Source organism: Crocodylus porosus, unplaced genomic scaffold (assembly GCF_001723895.1).
Source record: "Crocodylus porosus isolate Cpor-Errol unplaced genomic scaffold, CroPor_comp1, whole genome shotgun sequence".
Taxonomy (NCBI): domain Eukaryota; kingdom Metazoa; phylum Chordata; order Crocodylia; family Crocodylidae; genus Crocodylus; species Crocodylus porosus.
In genome coordinates this window covers 156,532-164,691 of record NW_017728936.1, presented here as the reverse complement: position 1 = coordinate 164,691, position 8,160 = coordinate 156,532, and positions in this window count along the sequence as shown.

Genomic DNA, 8,160 nt, shown 5'->3' with positions numbered 1-8,160 from the left:
AAATCCCAGAACTCCCCACCCCTGCAGCAGCCTTGGGGCTTTTGGGGGCTTGTGTAGAGCCCCCCACATGGTGCGAGGGAGCAGGAATTGCCCCTGGCTGGCAGGAACATAGGTTTCTCTTTGTTTTTTTTCTTAAAGGACTGGAGCTGCGACAGGTGGAGCAGCCATGCAGGGGCTGGGGGGCTCATAGAGGGGCCCTCCACTTAGCATGAGGCAGTGGGGAAGAGCGGGCATTGCCCCCCCACCCAGCAACCCAGTGAGTCGGGGCTTTTTTCCCCAAGTGCCTGGAACTGGGGTGGGCAGGGCAGCCATTGATGGGCCTGGCTGATTCAGAGATTCGGCAGGAGCTGAAATCTCCAAATTAGATTTGGTCGAATCAATTCGGGACAGTGATTCAAATCACTGAATCAAATCACCGTCCCCTGAATTGGCCAAATATGAATCAGAAGCAAATGCTTGCCGCTTCGCACAGGCCTAGTAAACTGGGAGCTGGTCCTCTAGAGAGACACTCTGGTTTCTGGCCAGACAGTCTCTACGGTGCTCCTGCTGCCCCAGCACGTGGGGAACGAACCTTTAGCATGCTGAGGCAAGCAGAAGTGTGGCAAGGATCGGGACCCAGGCGCTGTCATCGGCAAGTAGAGATATGTGGATGGGTGTGAGGAGTGGCGGGTGGAAGGGCAGGGGTGAGGAGTGGTGCAAGGGATGCAGTGGAGGAGTGGTGCAGGGGTGCATGGAGTGGCGGGGCTGTGTGTGATCTGTGGGTGGGTGTGTGCAGAGGCTTGAGCAGGGACCACCACATGCCTGCTCCCACCACCGACCCCCTGTGGCGCCAGTGACAGCAGCCAGCACAGCTGTGGTCCATCTGCAGGCACAACCAACGGCGATGCGGTGTGACCCAGGGTCTGTACATGCTGAATGGTCCTGGCCCGGCCTGACCTGCTAGCACACGGCTTTCCGAGTCCTGTCCAAAGTCGTATGCTAGTGGGCCGGGTCGGACCAGGTCCATTCAGCATGTGCAGAGCACAGGTCACACAGCACCACGTCACCACTGGCTGCAGGGGGCAAGTGTGTGGCAGCCCCCGCTCAAGCCCCTCCACAAAGCATGCGGTAGGACCTGGCCTGGCATGGTCTGCTAGAGAACCTTTGCACAGGACTGGAAGGCACGGCTCTGGGGCAAGCAGCTCCTGTGCAAAGGACAGCTAGCTGCGTGGCCTGGACTGGGTTGGGTCAGGTCAGGTCAGGCGAGCTGGGCGTGTTTTCCCATGAGGCTCAGGTGGCAATGCACAGCTGTGGTGCTGTTGTGCCTACAGCAGGCCATGGTGCATTGCCACCCGAGCCTCATGGAAAATGCACCTGGCTGGCCCAACCCAACCCAACTTGGCCAAGGCTGTGCAGCTAGAGCTCCTTTGCACAGGAGCCACCTGTCCTGGAGCTGCACCTCCCGGTCCTGTGCAAAGGCATGCTAGTGGGCTGCACCAGGTTGGGTTCTACTGTACGCTTTCATCCTGCACACAGCGTGGGTTTGGCAGCACTGCCGCCAGAGGCAGGACCCAGGCCATCCTGACATCCAGTACCCAAGAGTGGTGTGGGGTCCCAGGTGACAGCTGAAGTGGCCCAGGGCTGCCTGAAGGCACACGGCACCACGCTGAGCCAGGCTGAGCCCGTGTGATGTGGCACAGGCAGCACCAGGTGCCAGATAGGGCTATGCAAAGCTTTGGTCCCCGATTCGATTTGGTGGAGATTCGGCTCAATTCGGTGGCTGAATCTCTAAATCTGAATCAAGTCATAGGACCCTTTAATCTCTCCAAATCAAATTGGAACCCTCCAATTAGATTCAGAGAGATTTGGACATAGACACAGTTTAAATGTTTTTTCTACATATCCCTAGGTAGCAGGCAGCTTGTGAATGCTGTGATGCTGGGGTGCTTGGAGTGTCCCACAGAAGTGCAGGGAAGGGGGTCTCCAGTGCGCTTGGCAGCAGGCCCGGCAATGGACCAGAAGCACTTCCAGTCCACTTCCAGGTCTGCCGGAGGGCATGTTGGAGGGCCCGGCCCATGCCAACAAGGCTACAACCAAAACTCCTGCACTATGTTCAGTTCAACACAGGATGCTAATTTGACACTGCCACACACCACAAAGCAGCTACAATAAACCAGGGATTACTGTCATTGCCACCTTTTTCCTGGGGCACCTAGTTTGTACAACACCAATACTCCCTGGGCTGGAAATAGAGTAAAAGTGGTTAAGGAAAGCACCATTATGCATAGGTACTGAACTAAAATGTATGTAAACCTGGATTAAATACTGAAGCCAATGCCATTGTTCTGAGGCAGCTGTGATCAGACTCTGACCTATGGAAAACCTGTATTGCAGATGTGTATTTGTTAAATAATGTTCCACATTTTCAGCTTTTACTGAATTTCACTCGTAAATTACCAGATTTTTTAAATTGAAGTTATTCAGTTTTCACTGATTTACACCTGGTTTACGGTGCAAATCAGTAAAAAATGATTGGGGTGGGGCAGTGGCAGCAGCCACACATGGAGCAGGGGTGTGGGGAGAGGAATGACAGTGACCACATGAAGGCTTGGGGAGGGTGGCTGGAACAGCTGCCTGGGGGGACAGGGCTTCTGGCTCCGACTATGGGCAGCATGGGAGGGGCTGCAAGAATTGCTTGTGGGGCAGGCAGGTCCCAGCTGCACCCAGCAGCTCTGGCTGCGGCCCTGCCCTGGGCGCTGGGAGCCCTGCCAGGGAGGTAGGCAAGAGAGCTCAGCCCTGCTGCCTGTGGCAGGTGCTGAACGCAACTGCTATGCATGGGCTCGTGGGGCTGGAGCCGCTACCCAGGGGTGCGGGCCTCCTGGCTGTGACCCCAGGTGGGGCAGGGAGAGCTGGGATCAGGTCTCCCCCCCACCCCCAAATGCAGCCACATGCCAATCCCCCCTTCCCCCAAGTGCCAGGCTGCTGCAGCTGGGAAGAGAGTGCACCACAGCTCGTTGGGCGCTCCCAAGGCTGCAGGGCATGGGGGAACAGCTCTTGCTGCTAGGCACTCCCCAGGAGGGCTGGGGACTGAGGTGGGCTCTTCACAGGAGGCATGTGCCCTGAATCTGCATGTGGGACAAGAGCAGGCTGGCCCCAATGGTGGTACCAGGCTCTTCCCACTGCTCAGGGCGGGCGGCAGCCTGCTCTTGTCCGATGTGCAGATCCGAGGGCACGTGTCCCATGGAAAGAGCCCGGCACAGCTGCCCAGCATGCACCCCTCCCAGGGGGCATGTAACAGCAAGAGCTACACCCCGCTGCCCTGCCCCACACTGCAGGGCATACCCACTGACAGCTCCCCCCGCTTTGCTCCCTGCTGCAGTCCTGGGAGCTGCAGACAGGCTGCGCCGCCCCCCTCCCCCCACCCCTTCACTAGTCCCAGCCTTACTCCAGTCCCTCTCTCCCTCACTGCTGTGGGAACACATTATTATTTCCCCCAATTTAAACAGATTTTTTTTTCTTTTCTTCCTTTTATCCCAATTTCAGCCTGGTTTTTATGTTTGGAAGATAAACCCTGAAATATTCCTGGAATTTTTAAGTTTTTTAAAAATAAAAACTGAAAATGCAGAACACTAAATATAAAGCAGATACACTTAAAACAATCCTAAGTACACTACTTGCAAAATGATTAGTGCAGGAGTGAGAGGTGCTTGCCATTCTCTGCAGCAGAACTCCCTCTGCTGGGAGCAGCAGGAAAATACATTTTTGCTGAATGAACTAGGGAGTAGATGTGTATAGGCTCTCATAGGATTCATTGAGAAGTAAGGCTGGAAGGGACCTCGAGATCATCTAGTCCAACTGGGGAACCTGAGACCTTGACGTTATTAACACCATGCTCTAACCAACTCTCATTCTTTAAAGGTTTCAAGGACCCAGGGATTCAGTGGTGTTGGTGTGGCTCAGCACTTGCAGACCTGGGTCTGCATTTCACTGGCAGGACTGGGCCCTTGCTTTGCAAGTGGCGGCGGGATTGGTTCTCTTTTGTTCTTTAGTTTATATGCAAATTCAGTCATAATAGTACCTGCCAACAATGTTCCCTCTAAGGAGCAGTAGTCCATGACCACTTTGGTCCCACCTTCCTCTTTTGGCACAGTCTGCCCATAAGCGTCCCAGAGGAAGTGTCCAGGTGGGAGCAGACAGGGTTCAGCTACCATCCTTCTCCATGCCAACTGCTGCCCAGAGCAGCACACTGGAGTGCTGTGGCCCAATCAATGATAGAACTGAAAGGGAGGCACCGAGGCTGGTGTGGGACACTTACCAAAGTTCAGTACCTCACTCCTCATGCAGAGCAGGCAGCAGCTTCTTCCCGAGGCGAGGCAAGGCGAGGCGGGGACAGGGGCTGGTGCAGGCTCCGCTGAACTGCTCTGTTCCCCTGCGTTGCCTCTGGGAGCGAAGAGGCACATGGTGTCAGGGCTGGGGAGTGGAGCAGTTCCCCAGAGCCAGAGGAACCACATGCCTCCTTGCTCCCTGAGGTGATGCAGGGGAGCGGAGCAGTTCCCCAGAGCCGGCAGAGCCTGCCCCAGCCCCACCTCGGGGAGGAGCCACTGCCTGCCCTGGGTAAGAAGTGAGGCGCTTACCTTCACTAAGTCTCCCACGCTGGCCCCAGGGCCTCCACCGCACTCTGTGCTCAGCTTCTCTCCCAGCAGGTGCGCGGCTGTAAAAGTTTGTGCACGGCCGCGCACACGCGCAGCTTAGAGGGAACACTGCCTGCCAAGGTAATTTATAGTAAACCTCCCACTTAGCTGCTGGAGTGGGAAGGACTTGGCTGTAAGGCCACTTTATCAAAATGGGAGATTCCTTCCTGACTTGCCCCTGGGGCCTCACAGCTGAGGGCAAGCAAAACTCAGGGGCAGCCGAACCCCGAGTCTCTAGGCTTGGGCATACAAGAAAGATGTTTCCAAAACCTTTGCCAGGAATCTGAAGCCCCAGATGGGGGTGAAGGATGTTTGCCAGTAGTAGGACCACTAATGGTTCTGGACTGACTCTTGTATTTGTAATTTGTTTTGGCTAATTTGGCTTGGAATACAGAAAATTTAATTAAAAAATGCAAATTAAATCAAAAGTTAAAACAAGCATTCTGATCTAAATAGACAATACTTCCCCAGCAGAATGCAAGACCAGAGTGCATTTACAGACCAAGGGTACTTACCTTTCACATTTTTATTAAATATTGTCACTGAGGAAGGGGGGTGGGAGGGAGATAATCCCTGGAGAAATCAAGTTTGCAACTCCTCCTCTGTCCTGCTCCTAGCCACCCTGATCAAGGTGCCAGAGCATCTTGTGCTCGTCCTGAACTGGCATACTGATGACGTTGTTAAAGCATGCGAGGGGCACAGGGCAAGCTCTTCATGACCCCCATGGGTTCCTGAATAAAACGCAAACACCCAATAGGTTCTGTGCCCAGTCCATGCTCCACGTACACAATACGCACATAGCAACCACTCATTTTGCCCAGAAGCTTCTTCCTGACCAGTGAGACCACAGCATCCAACAGCCATCACAGAGCACCTATTATACCCTATCAACCGAATGGGCATCCTGGCAAGTGCCCAGGGATTCCCGCCTGTATGTACGGTGTTCCCAGATCCCTTTACACACTCGCTTTCTGTTTGCATGCAGCACCCTTCTCTTTTCACATTGAAGCCATGTCGAGCAAGCCCTTCCCCCCTGCCCAAGTACGAGCAGCATTTACAGTGCCTGCGTACTTTTTCCATAGGCACCAAATTGCTCCTATAAGCAACCCAGACTCTCTGCACACTAAGCAACTGCTCCCCCTTGCAGCGGCACAGACTAATTGATTTCTTTGTCCATAAAGCAGCTGTCAAATTGAAGGGTTTCTTTAGCAAAACACAGTCCAAAATGACCCCATCTTGCTAAGTAACCCACCTTTCATGAAGACTAGGCTTGGCTTACTCATTAATTTGGAACAGGTTTGAAGAATTTTTCCTGCTCCTTCATGCTGAAAATATTTCAGTTTGGAACAATCCCACAAGAGGACCCACAATAAACACTTTAGGCCAAGTGATCTTTCCACAGATGTGCATCTACTTGTAAATCAAGCTGTTCCTTGCGCTGGTGTTGCCTCATGAAAACTCTGTTACTAAGCTGGTATTTAAAATACCTTATTTGTTCACCTTGCAGCAGCAAACCCCTGCTCGTTACTAAACCAAGAAAGGCAGCAAGAAGTAGCAGCCCAGGTGGACTGAGTCAAGGACTAAAAAGGCCAGGGGGCTAATGTGATGCACTTTGCTTCCCTTGGTTCCTGGATGCAGAATATCTGGTCACATGGTTGGAAGGAGGCTGGCCTTGGGGATATAAGCCCAGTCTCTGACCATTCAAAGGAAGTCCCTGAAGGCAGCAGGGAGAGGAGCTCCTGGGGATAGGCAGGCAGGCACCAAAGCTATCCAAGGGAGCTAGGGTGAGATGGCTCCAACAGAAATAAGGTCCATGGTCAACATTTGCCCTGAGGAAGGAAAGCTATGTATTTTGTGAAGAAGCTAGCTTGAGTTTTTGTTCTGTTTTGAACTTTAGACTACAGGACTGGTTTGTGGCTACAGGGGAGGGGCCAGCTCCAAGCAGGGGTGCCTGGGTGGCAGTCCGCTGCTATAGGTGATAGAAACTAGCCCAAAGCCAGAAGGGCTGAGACTGGCATGGTGAGACTGGAATCTCAGGAAGGGCTGCCACTAAGATGGGGCCGATGCCTGGGAACTGAGGTCTCACATAGTGGACCAAGGCTAAGGGTGCAGCCAGAGAAAGAGGGGGCAAGACTGTGACAGCTGAAGCTCCAACAGATGTTTTAAGGGAATGCTTCTCCAGGCTTCTAAAGGGAAGCACTCAAAGGAGAGCACAGGCCCCAGGTGGGGGGGGGTGGGGGGTTAGCCTGGCTAGGCAGGCAAGATGACTAGTGAGGTTACTCCTGGTTCAAGAGACCACATCCCCCCAACAACAATCAAAATAACATCAAAGTTGTGGCAGGAAAGAGATTTGTGGTGACGTGGGCCCAGGAAAGAGGCAGCAGGTGGGGTGGACCAGATGCTAGGGTGACAGCCCCCAAAGTACTATGCACCTCAAAAGATCCCAGTACAGGTAGTAAACAGTACAGAGTAGCAGTGGGCAAAACCTGTGACACTGAGGGCTATAACAGCAACTTGACAAAAAACCCACGGCTGCAGCTTTGAAATATCTTTACATACATCTGCATGATTTTAGGTTGATTTGCATTCCCCCTTGATGGATTTGGAATATTGTTAAGACTGACTACTACTCTGAAATCCTACAAAACACTGGCCAGAACTAGTCACATGTAGATAAATCTTGCCAGGTGTATACTTTGTCCATTTTTTTAAACTTCCCTTTTCTTGATTTCCCTTCCCCTTACTCTGGGAGACAGCATGCTCATTTCCCTTTTCCCCTCCCATTATTGTTTTACTTTCTCCTGCTGTATTTGTCTTTGTAACACCACTGCTTTCTCCCTCCCATCTATCTCCTAGAATATTGGACTGTGTTCTACTCACTGAACTATAAATGCATCTCAGTGGATAGCACCTTACATCATGAAACCCAATTAAATAAACTGAGCTTCCCCTTAGGTACGTGTTATTTCAAAACACACTTGACAGAAACAGTGGATTACACATAATACACAATCTGCAGCCACAGCTCAGCAGGTAAATCAGTTCAGTAATGGCATCACAACATATTTACCTTGACGCAAGAGTACATTTTCAGAATGTAGCTTGAGCTCTGTTGCCTTGCCAGTGGCTTTATTTTCTAGTATTGTAATTACAAGGACAACTTCAGAAGTCAGTCTGGGCTGATGGGATTTATGCCTGCAAACACCAGAAAGTGCAGTTTACAGGGCTGTGCAAAGCTTCGGGTGCCGATTCAATTTGGAAGAGATTTGGCTCGATTCAGTGACCAAATCAGAATCAAAATCAGGAGACCAATTAAAAGGTCTGAATAGATTCGAAGTTCTCTGAATTGATTCAGAAAAGATACAGAGTTTCGGCAATTTGGGCAGTCCCCCTGGCTGCAGCATGGAGCTGGACCCGGACTCTGTGCTTGTAAGTAAGGGGAGGGGGGCCTGGAGGAGGGGGGAGAGAACCATGGGGGGACCCCTGCCAG